This window comes from Suncus etruscus, chromosome 10 (genome assembly GCF_024139225.1).
Source record: "Suncus etruscus isolate mSunEtr1 chromosome 10, mSunEtr1.pri.cur, whole genome shotgun sequence".
Classification (NCBI taxonomy): Eukaryota; Metazoa; Chordata; class Mammalia; order Eulipotyphla; family Soricidae; genus Suncus; species Suncus etruscus.
This window is the reverse complement of record NC_064857.1, coordinates 105237529-105250345: the sequence shown is the minus strand read 5'-3', so window position 1 is coordinate 105250345 and position 12817 is coordinate 105237529. Positions and strand designations below refer to the sequence as shown.

The window sequence follows — 12817 nt, the reverse complement described above, 5'->3', positions numbered from 1 at the left end:
GACAAAGACAGTTGGAATTGATCACTCTGGACTAGAGCTCAGTGCTGAAAGGGAAGAAAGTGACATGCAAGGCACTCCTCCATTAACATTATTACAAATCACAGTGAGAAAAATGAGAGAGATAGAGAAAGAGATCAAAACAAACTGCCTGTCCTAGAGACAGGTTGGGGTGGGGAGTATGGGTCGGAGGAAGACAGGAGACATTAGTGACATTAGAAATATTTTAAGAGGGGTGCACTGAATGTGTATATTCTGTATATGGACCCAATGTTGAATAATTTTTTATGTCAGTTTTTTTTTGTGACGTCAGGGGTTACTCCTGGCTATGTGCTCAGAAATAGCTCCTGTCTCGGGGGACCATATGGAACACTGGTGATCAAAACAAGGTTGGCCGTGTGCAAGGCAAATGCTCTATCATTGTGCTCTTGCTCTGGCCCCAATGATGAAGAATCTTTCAATCACAGTGCTTAAATTGAAAATAACCTAAAGAATGGATGGTACCAGGGACAAACAGTCTCACGAACGTTGAGTGGAAATAAATACCCAACCCAAAGTCAATGACAATGGAATCAAGAGACCTAAACCCCAACAAGCTAAACACACAAGGGACCTGTTACGCCAGCAGTTCAGGGGGCGAAGATGGAGGTACAGGATATATGCTAAAAACAGGGGCAGAGGGTGGTCGACACGGGTGGTGGAAATTGCTTCAATTCACTGGCACTATGTATCTTAAACATAACTGTGAAACACTTGTAATTCACATTGACCTCAATAAAAACTATTAAAAAAGCTAATAAAATTGCTATTGTTTCTTATTCTTTGTTTTTTATGGTAACATTAATAATGGTTTTAAAATACCATAATTACAAAATGACTCAGAGTTTCATGCTTACAATGGTCCAGTACTAATTCCACCACTAATGCAAACTTCTTTCACCAATGTTCCCAAGTTCCTCCCACTTCCAGTCTGAAATTTGGCAGGCATATTTTTAAGTCTTGATTGTTGTAAATTGGTTCTCTTTCTTGCAATGTTATTGGTTATATGCTTTATACACACACACACACACACACTCACACACATTTAGAGAGAAATATGTCACATGTGTATAGTTATCGTATATGTATATATAATAAATATGTACCACATTGACATATTTACGCATGTGCCATACTTCTATATCACCCTAACCCTAACCCTAACCCCCCACCTTCTTAAATCTACCTCTTATTTTTTCCTTTGAAAGCCATGAGATCAGGACCATAGACCTTTGTAAGTGTATGTGTGAGTTCAATTGTGACTCTTGGTGAGCACTATCACAATGTGCACAAGCACCCCAACTTAGGGAGTATGGCTCCTAGTGAGTATTTCTGCAGGCAATGAAACCAACAGTATGGTCTTCAGTCAGCACCACAATAAGCCATGTATGTGATCCCCACTTATGTCAACAAAATAAACAGCAAAGAGGAGAAAGGGGAAAGAAAGAGGTTAACAATCACTTCAAAGCACTACAATGTATTTAATAGTCTGTTTTACTATGTGGGAACCAGGTGTGCCTTATTTGCCTACAGTAGCAGGAGGCAGAATACTAATGTCACCGTGAACACAATGTCAGATATCTTGCTCTACTGGAAGTATAAGAAGTTTCCTGCCACCTTTTCATGCTTAACTTTTAGAATTGTTTTTGAAGTGTTGTGCTAATTATTTCTCTTAGGAGCCCATTAAAATACATCTGTCTATTATTTCTAATTAATAAACTTCCTAAAAAGAATATACATAGAGGAATTCTTCAAATAATACTTCTTAATGACTTTATAGCCTTGGCATTGCAATTCAATATTCAAGGACATGAGAAGTTACATTATAAAATGTCACCCAAAATGTTAGTTTTATTTTGAATGTTATTGATGCACATGAACTTACTTCTAAGTTTTTTTTTTTAATTTTTATTGTGACCAAAGTGCATTACAAATCTTTCACTGCATCATTTATGGTACATAGTGACAATGAATGAGGGGCATTCCCACCACCACTGCTGAACTTACTTCTAAATTTTAAAATAACAATTAAGTAGTTATCACTACTGTTCCCAACATCATATTGGGAAGGTACTAAAAAAAAAAAAACACCTCAAAATTACAGTGAAATTACAGACTGAAAATTACAGTGACTAATAAGTTAATGCCAGAATTCATGTATACTTCCTCTTTTAAAAAAAATCAGAGATATTTGTAGTCTGAGGCACAGGCTCAATATAAGACACAAATAAGAATGAAAGTCTTAAGATAATGTTAAATATCTTCTTTGCTATTATTTCTTCATATGTAAAATAGTTTGATAGGCATAAAATTATATTAAATAAAATCCTATAACAATATTGGCCAAAGCAGTGTAAAACTATTGATCAATTTTTGCAATTTGATTTATAATTATATCACAAAGATGTGTGCATTAAAATGTAGCAGCAAATATTAAAGAACATATTTTTCATATTTATAATTACTTGTTATAACAGATTTATCAGCCTTCAAAATGTCAACTGAGCCTGACTGTTATAATTAATGAATTTTGAGAAATATTGCAGTTAACTTTCTTTCTTTTAAGTCACCCAAAATCTACTTATGAAAGTTAATGACATATTATGCACAAAGAACTCAAAATTTTCCAACCTCAGAATATTTTCAGATTCGTCTGACTATAATGCAATAATATGGTTACTTAAAAATGCAATTAAGCAGTCAAAACCAACAAAATTCTGACCACTTTAAAAGGAGGGAAAATTTCTCAAAATCCAATCTAAGGAAATATAAAATGGCAACTTTATGATTATTTTTCTTCTTGTTAGAGGTCATACCTGTCAGTTTATAGAGAAACCAATGTTAATGGCATATAGGGAAGTGCTTTAAACTTTGTACTATCTCCCCAGGAAATATTTTCTTTTTTAAAGAAGACAATTTTTACTCAAAGTATTTTCTATGTAAATAATATTTTAGTGAATGATTCCTGATTAATTAAAAAAAATAAAAGTTAAAACTAAAATATTAAAACAGATATCTCAACTTTCTAGTCTTCATTATGCTAATGTAAATAAAATAAATGTTTAACCTGCAAGGACCTAATCCAAAATATAGAAAATATGACAAGAAATTAGAAATAAAAATGGAGGAAAATTTTAAATCTATTTTAATTTAGAAAAGATGACTCATACATAACTAAATACAATGTTTGGGATACTCAAACAAAATTATCAAGAACAAAAATATCAGGAAAGTATTTCCACAAATACTTCACCCTGGAATATATCATAAATTCAGATCTCAAGAAATTTTAATAAAGTTCAACAAGATAGAATTTGAGAGAGGTATTTAAAATATTTAAAATATAAACTTAGTCTCCTGACTGGAGATAAAGTGGGTGTGAGGGAGTTGAGGCACTTGCTTTTATATGTGGCCAACCCCAGTTCAATTTCCAGCACTATATTTGGTTCCCTAAGCATGAACAGGAAAGAACTGTCAGGAATAAACTTTGATGATTATTAGTGTTTTCAAAAGATAAAATTAAAAAATAAAAAATACTAAAACTTATATAAAATAATGCTAGACAATAAAATATTATTCAAATTAATTCAGGAATATTGAGTAAAAGAAGCTTTGTTTTTCTAACCTATATTGATGCAGGAATGAATAAGAATTAAATTTAGATATTTTTTCATTTGGACAGAATGTATTACTTATAATTGTAGCAGATACTTATCGTTTAATTAAATTGAATGACAGATTTAAAAAAAAAGTAAAAATTTTAAAAATTACTTTAGACCAAGGAGTCATCTAAGGTGAGTGACTTTTTCAAGAACAGCTGCCTGACACAGAGTCCCAAATGGATCCCCATCTCCAGATCAATACTGATCTAGATTTCAAGAAGCTCTAGGGTGAGGGAGAATCCCTGAAATAGCTACTGGTGGGTGGATCCACAGACATACTCTTGATCCTGTAAAATATCATTACAGGACAGCAAAACTAGAGGGTGGAAAAATGGAGTAGAGGTAAATGAGAGACTCCAGAACAGCAATACAGAGCAGTCATCCATTAAGAATTTTCCCATTAAGAATTAAGAATATTTCTATGCCATTACACATCCTCAGCATCAGACATTTGCTTTAGGAAGCCTTGCTAGCACCAACATAAGACAGCAATAGCCTTTTTTTTCAACTGAGCCAAATCTTGCCAAAACCATGATTGAAATTTATTTTGAGAGCCACATTTTCTTTTTCTTTTTGTTTTTTTGTTTGTTTTTTTTTGTTTGTTTGTTTGTTTGTTTGTTTTTGGCAGTGCTCAGGGGTTACTCCTGGCTCTATGCTCAGAAATCGCTCCTGGCAGGCTCAGGAGACCATATAGGATGCCGGGATTCGAACCACCGACCTTCTGCATGAGAGGCAAATGCCTTACCTCCATGCTATCTCTCCGGCCTTGAGAGCCACATTTTTAAAACCGAAAATACATAGGATGGTCCACTGTTTTTAGTTTCAATAAGATTTTATTAAAAATATTCTGCATGCAAGTATCCACATAGGTCGGGAGGATACAAATAACACAACTAATAAAACAAAACTTTAGAATATTATTGATCAATAACATTAAATTCCATAAAATTTGCCTTCCAATGTAGAGAAAATTACATCCTGACAATGACTGACAAAGTCACAAATACTATTGTGAACATTGGCCTTGCATTTCCTTGGATAGTTTGAGTAAGTCAGGTTTGTATGTTGTTGTTTTTAATTTTAGGCATGATTCCAGGTTCTCATCAATGAGACGATTTCTCAATTTACTCTTGATAAGATTCATGCTTGAAAATGATTGTTCACATAAATATGTAGACCTGAACAAGGAAAGAAGAGCAAATGCTTGCTTTTTTAGTTGATTATATGAGTCAGGAATACTATTCCAGGTGTTAAAAATCAACATATCTTCCTTCTCCAGGTCTTTCAAAGCAGACCACTTGTGCTGTGAAATAAGTTCACATTTGTGTTTCTCCAATCTTTCTAAATTAGCACAAAGACGTTCAAATTTTGAGCTCCACAGTTTTTTGTTTTTTAAATCCAGAAGTTGCATTTCAAAGTTGCCAATGTCAATATTAAAGGGAGAAAAATTTAATTCAGTTACAGTGGCATCCAGAGGTTTTTTAACAAAGGCCGTCACTTTGCTGTTTCTGAAATCCTGAAACCTCTTGAGAAAAGCTTCCCTCATATTTAAAAATGCTGTTTTAAAATAGGTAATGTCAATATCAGAATTATTTTCTTGGCGATGTTTCAACAGGCTTAGAAAGTGAATCAAAGTTTCTCTGTCAAAATATTGAGTAAAAACATATAATTTGTTTTCAAACGAAATAACTTCTTCTAACATTGAAAATACTGTGTTTCATTTCCCCTGTAGTTTATGATTAAGCTGATTTAGATGTGAAGTAACATCCACCATAAAATACAGTTTTTGAATCCACTGATCGTTTGTTAATTCTGGATAGTGAACACACTTCTCGAGGAAAAATGCTTTTATTTCTGATAATAAGTAAGCAAAACGTTTCAGAACGTTTCCTCTTGATAACCAAAATGTGCTGAAAATTTGAAACCCTACAATATGGAGATGAAACAGGTAAAAGAGAAAAACCTTTTAACAATCTTTAAAAGCAAGAACAGTGTTCCAGAGAAAAGTAGTGATTTCACTGAAAGGAAAAAAAATCTATTGACACTTTAGTATGTGCTGCAAGAAACCAAACTTACACTATTTTCTGATGAGGGACAGGAATCTACATACAGATTACTAGGAAAAAACACTTTATTTTACAGGAGTATAGAACTTTTATTTTTTTCACTGATTCAAGAAACTGCATTATAATATCAGATATGTTTCATGTGTGATTCATGATGAATCAATGTATGGAGATTATGGATATTTCACTTTTACGTTCAGCTTTCTACTAAGGTCTCAGTTGTGCTTTTTCAAAATAATACTTTTATTTAAGCACCATGATTACAAACATATTTGTAGTTGGGTTTCAGTTATAAAAAAGAACATCCCCTTTCCTGCCATCAATGCCCCCAACCCCTTCTTCCCAAACCCCCTGCCTGTTTTTGAGATAGGCATTCTACTTCTCTCACTTCAGTTGTGTTTTTAATGGATAGGAGAGTAAATAAATGTTGTTATCTCTGAAAAAATACATACAAAAACAAAAATGGCACTTTCTTAAAGGTATATGATATATCATAAAGGAATTATGATAGAGTGCCTGAAACATTTTAAAAATAATTTTTATTTAAGCATATTTGTTACAAAATTATTCATACTTGAGTTTCAATCATAGAATGTACACCACCCTTCACCAGTGCACTTTCCCCACCACCAATGTCCCTTGTTTCCTTCCCCTTCACCCTCCTCTGCCTATGTCAGGGGCAGGCATTTTGCTTTTTTCTCTCTATCTTTATTTTCCTTTATGACACTTAGGTTTGCAAAATTTCCTTTATGACACCGTGGTTTGCAATATTGTTAATTAAAGGGTACCATGCATGTCACTTATCTATTTTCAGCATCCAGTTCTTGTCCAGAGTGATAAGTTCCAACTATCAATGTCATAATGTACCTTTCTCTATTCTAACTGAACTCACAACTTTTTATGACAAGCTTCCTATCATGGACTAGTTCTCCTGTCCCTCATTCCTATTTTCTCTAGATATTATTACCATATTGCCATTTATTATTCTTAGATGCCACAAATAATTATTCTGTGTCTACACCTCTCTTTCTGACTCATTTCACTCAGAATAATAATCTGATGTGTTGATGTATGCACAGATGATGCACTGTGCATGGCTCAGTGTTTTTGTGTAGTCACAAGAAACAGAAGTTGCACACCTGTACATTGTATCCACTCATTGTATGATAGACTGGATTTAAAAAAAAAAAAAAACTCCCTGCTGAACTAAACTCTGTGACAGATGACACAGTAAAGATCATTTGTGAAATTCACAATTGTGATCAAATCCAAGCTATTCACCACCCTCAGTAAGAGTATGGATGCCCACTACTAGCATCTTCTCCATGAAGAAGTGAAGTAGCTGTTCAGGGGAAGGGTTCTCTCTCGCCTTGTTGGCAAGGGGGAAGTAGTACAGTTCCTGTGAGAGCAGAACTCTGACTTTGCACAGCCCCAGTTGGACAAGGAATGAGTAACTAAGCTTGTGTATTTGGCAGACATTGTTCATTTTCTCTATGAATTTAATATTTCTCTGCAGGGGAGTTTCACAAGTAGTTTTTACAGTGAGACATAAGATGGATGTGTTCAAAAAAGAATATGATTCTGGGATAGCTGTGTCTGAGGAGATATTGAAATGTTTCCATTATTGCAAAAAATTTCTGATTGACACTTATATTATGCAGGTCATTATCAATACGAAAAACAGCATTTAAGGGCATTAGCTCACAACTTTATTCATGAGTACTCTTAACATGAGAATCCACGGAAAGAAAACTCTGGGTTGAGAATCCCTTCATGGAAAATGCCCACTCTTGTGCAAAATAAAATATGTGTTTTAAGATCACTCCAGACACTGTATTTCTAAACCCCACCCAATCTGGTCTGAAGAAGCAGGGTAGCAGGAAAGAAATAATAAACCAAGCTAGCCAAGAAAGGATGATCATGGAGTCCATGGCCTTTTACCTTGTACTCTCTGCCTCAAACCTAAAAAGCTAGAACACCTCTTTCTTTATTAAAACCAATTCCCAATACCAGGAGGCTTCAGGTCAAGAGAGAGAGAGAGAGACAAAAGTACATATTCAGTGGACTTTTACATAACGAAAAGTTTTAAGAAAGGATGACTTTGGGGGAACACCTTTGTTTAGGGTTGATGCTGAGTATCATCTTACACCCTTGGAGCCGGCCGCAGGGGCTGCACACAGGGTGCGCACTGACAGAGGCTAGGAGCAGAGTCCTGACTCCTGGAGCAGCCGCCCTGCTCACAGAAGAGCCAAATTAAAAGTGTAAAGAGCCACATGTGGCTCACGAGCCGCAGGTTGCCGACCACTGGCCTGGGAGAAAGCAAATCAAATTGTGCTACTGGTAAGGGATACTCATGAGTAGTGAGTGGGCAGCAGGATCTAGAACTATGAAAGAATAAAAAATAACGCAGGCTGAACAACAAAAGATGGAAAAGGTCTGAAAAATTTTCCAACTACATAAAATCTTTTTATTCTACCCAAAGAAGAGATCTTAGAATACCAATAATATTGATGGTTATTGATCTGAAAAGTAAATTTTAACAGAATTAATGAAACTGAAGAACACCTCATGGGGAAAAATGAAGACATAACTAATTAAAAATAAATTAGCTAAATAATAAAGTAGCAAGTCTAAGAAATAATTAGATGAAGCTTAAGTAAAATCAATAATAGTGAAAATATGAAAAACATGTCCATAAAGATAAAAGAAATACGGGCCCAGAGAGATAGCACTGTGGCGTTTGCCTTGCCAGCAGCCGATCCAGGACCTAAGGTGGTTGGTTCGAATCCTGGTGTCCCATATGGTCCCCTGTGCCTGCCCGGAGCTAATTCTGAGCAAACAGCCAGGAGTAACCCCTGAGCACCGCCGGGTGTGGCCCAAAAACCAAAAAAAAAAAAAAAAAAAAAAAAAAAAAAAAAAGATAAAAGAGATATTAGTAAAAATTATGAAAACAATGAGATTTTTAATTTAGAAATACTATGAACAGCATTAGAACCATGAATATTCCAGTGAGGAGAGATTGAGAAGCTGAAAAATAGGTTTAAATTTCCCCCAAATAAGAGAGAGATTGGAGCAGAAATGCAAGAGCCCAAAGAGTGTTAATAAAATTCAAACCCAGAGAACAACATCTATACATTGTAAGCAAGTAAAATTTAAAAACCAAACCAAACAAAAACAGCAACAAAACAAAAAACAACACTGACTTCTTTTTTTTGTTTGTTTTTGTTTTTGCTTTTGTTTTGGTCACACCCGTTTGATGTTACTCCTGGCTAAGTGCTCAGAAATTGCCCCTTGCTTGGGGGGCCCATATGGGATACTAGGGGATCAAACTGTGGTCCTTCCTTGGCTAGCGCTTGCAAGGCAGACACCTTACCTCTAGCGCCACCTCACTGGCCCCACCACTGACTTCTTTAAGAAGCTACAAAGAAGCCAAAATTCATATACTCAGGGGAAAAACATAATTTTTATTCTTATTTATTTATTTATTTATTTTGGTTTTTGGGCCACACCCAGTGATGCTCAGGGGTTATTCCTGGCTATGAGCTCAGAAATCGTTCCTAGCTTGGGGAACTATACGGGTTGCTGGGGCATTGAACTTCGGTCCTTTCTAGGATAGTGCTGGCAAGGCAGATATCTTACCACTTGCACCACTGCTCTGCCTCCGAAAAAACATAATTTGACTGGAGATTTCTTCAGTGAATTTCTTTTCTTTTCTTTTTTTTTTTTTTGGCTTTTTGGGCCACACCCATTTGATGCTGAGGGGTTACTCCTGGCTAAACGCTCAGAAATTGCCCCTGGCTTGGTGGGACCATATGGGATGCCAGGGGATCGAACAGAGGTCTTTCCTTGGCTAGCGCTTGCAAGGCAGACACCTTACCTCTAGCGCCTCCTCTCTGGCCCCTCTTCATTGAATTTTTACAAGCTAAAGGTAAATGGAATGGTATACACAAAACATTGGCTGAAAAGAAACTAATCATTTGTCTTCTACCAAATGAGATAATCACTCAGAGTTAAAGGGATATATATTCACACAATCAGAATCAAAGGATATTTTATCATCTAAATTATCCTCTTCTTTTTACTACCTTCAATCCAATCTACATTGCAGCAAATTTCATGATTTCATCTTTTCCCATACCTGAGTAGTATTCCATGGTGTATATGCATGTATATAAACATATAAATACATACATGCATATCATTTGTTGTATATCATCATAATTTTGTATCTAAATATAAATTCTTGAAGCTTGAATTGTTATCAAATTTTGACTATTGTGAGTAGTGCTGCAATAAACATAGGAATGTAATTTTTTTTCTAAAGACAGTTGAAGGTAGAGGCCAAGTAGAATTGCTGGGTTATATTGAAGTTTACATTATAATTATTTGAGAATTGTCCAGATTGTTTTTCAAAAAGGTCAAAATAGTCAATATTCTCACTAAGGTCTCTCCTTTTCCCCACACTAATGCCAACACTGATTTTTGTTTTTGTTTTTGTTCCTGGATCACACTTTGCAGTTCTTTTTTTTTGGGGGGGGGTGTTGGGTCACACTCAGTGACGCTCAGGGGTTACTCCTGGCAATGTGCTCAGAAATTGTTCCTGGCTTGGGGGACCATATGGGACGCTGGGGATTGAGCTGAGAGGCCATCCTGGCTTAGCCGCGTGTAAGGCAAATGCCCTACCACTGCCCTATCACTCCGGCATCAAAATTTTGCAGTTTTTTCAGCTATAGCAATTTTATTAATAAAGATATTTTTAAAACACATAGCACAGAACTTTAAAAGGTAATTCACAGAGGCATATTGAAATCTATCCAAATAATCCACATTATTTTTTGAATAAAATGCAGAATTTTTATGGATTACTACTAATTCTATACTCAGAAATCTCTCCTAGAATAGCTTTGGAAATTATATGGATGCAGAACTACAACCTGAGTCAGCCATATTCATAATAAGTGCCCTAACTATACTAGTATTTGAGATAATAAAAATTCTTGTTTCCATTTGCATTCTCTCTAAAAAGTGATGCAGAGAATTTTGGGGGACAGATATGTCTTCTCATATATGGTCATATATGTATACTTTCTGGGCCTATGTAAATTTTTCACTAAATTTTTGTTCATATCTTCCCTCTGTTTTTTTGTTTCTTGTGAATTTCTACCAGAACTTTAGATATATTTATTATTAATGCTTTATAAGATTGGTGGTAAGGAAATATTTTCTCACAGCCTGTAGGGTATCTTTTAATTCTGGTCATCATTTATTTTATGGTGCTGAGGATTCTAAATATGTTATAGTCTCATTAGTTTTTCTTTACTCCCATTTGTTTGATCAATTTGATAATCAAGATTTAATAACATGAAGTATTTTATCTATATTTTCTATATATAATTTCTGAATTTAAGTCCAGCATTGAGGTATTTAATTTATTTTGGTTTGACTTTGATTAATTGTGTTAGCAAAAGGTCTCAATTAATTTAATTCAGCATAAGAATAAACAGGTTTATTTTTGGGGATGGTGGGCTATCCCCAGTGACGCTTGGGGTTACTCCTGCCTCTGTGCTCAGAACTTGCTCCTGGCTTGGGGGACCATACGGGACACTGGGGGATCAAACTATGGTTAGTCCTAGGTCAGCGCTTGGAAGGCAAACACCCTATTGCTGTGCCACTGCTCCAGACCCAAGAATAACAGTTTATAAACACCACTTGTTGAAAAGGAGTTTCTTTTAAGCTAAAATTATTTTTTATTTTTATTTATTTATTTATTTTTTAAATATGGAATGCTTCACAAATTTGCATGTCATCCTTGCTCAGGGGCCATGCTAATCTTCTCTGTATCATTCCAATTTTAGTATATGTGTTGCCGAAGCGAGCACTAAATTTATTTTTTTAATTTAATTCTTAGGGACTTGATTTTTTGGTTTGCTTTTGTATTTTGGTTTTTGGGCCGCACTTAACAGTGCTTCAGGAGTTACTCCTTTCTCTGCTCTCAGAAATTACTCTTGGCAGGCTTAGAGGATGCCTGGATTTGAATATGGGTCAACAGGCAAATTTCCTCCCTGCTCTGACTCTAGAACTTGATTTTTCTGAGACACAATTGTAAATGGGATTCTTTAATACATTTTGGTTATTAGACCTGCAAAATATATTATGTTGGTAATGCAATTCACATTGAATAAATTTTAGACACCATTCTTACTTTGTTTATTGATCAATTTTATCATGTTTTCTAAACTAAACATTACCACTGAGTATTTTTCTATATATTTTTTGATCCATGGGAATGTAGAAAATTCCTGTATGAATAGGTATTATTAGTAGGTATTTCTGCAGAGCATTTATTTTAATTTTTATATATTTTAATTTAAATTATTATAAAAATAAATATCTGACAGAAATATCACCATCAGTGGTTTGATAAAGTGGATATGTAGAAATGTACATACTATGTACATACATACATACCTATGTACATATATTATTGTGCAAAGTCAGTTTAGTCTTTATTTATCCATAAGGTCTAATATTTTTCTATCAGACAAGTCCAAACATTTACTTTAGTAAAGATATATTAACTCAGAATTTCTTTTACTCAATATATGCATTTATATTTTACAAATATGTGTATACACATGCATACATGTCAAATATATTCACAAAATAACATATCTGGATACAAAGATTTTAATAAATTTTGACATCAAAATATAATTAGTCTGAGTAGTGTCAATATTAACAGTGTCAGTACAATTAACCATTAGAGTTTCAACATAGTAGTATCTCTGTCAGAAAATTAAACAAATCCCATTAAACAGAATAACAATGATACTCAGACAAACTAAGACAAACGAGACTAACTCTTGAGTATTATCTTCATACCATAGATCAAAGGTAGAACATTAATATTAAGAAGTCACTGAATGAGCTAGAGCGACGGCACAGAGAGTAGGGCCCTTGACCCAGGTTTAATTCCTGTTATCTCAGATAGTTCTCTGAGCAAATAGCCAGGAATAATCCCTGAACAAAACTGGGTCTTCCCCTACCGCCCCC

At 34.7% G+C, this 12817-nt stretch overlaps 1 non-coding gene across 1 annotated transcript; it reads right to left on the bottom strand.

Annotated features, from left to right (window-relative positions):
- Window positions 1-11536: 11536 nt before the first annotated feature.
- LOC126021547 (U6 spliceosomal RNA) lies at window positions 11537-11643 on the bottom strand. The gene has a single exon (XR_007500054.1). It is a non-coding gene; the product is annotated as a U6 spliceosomal RNA (small nuclear RNA).
- Window positions 11644-12817: the final 1174 nt, after the last annotated feature.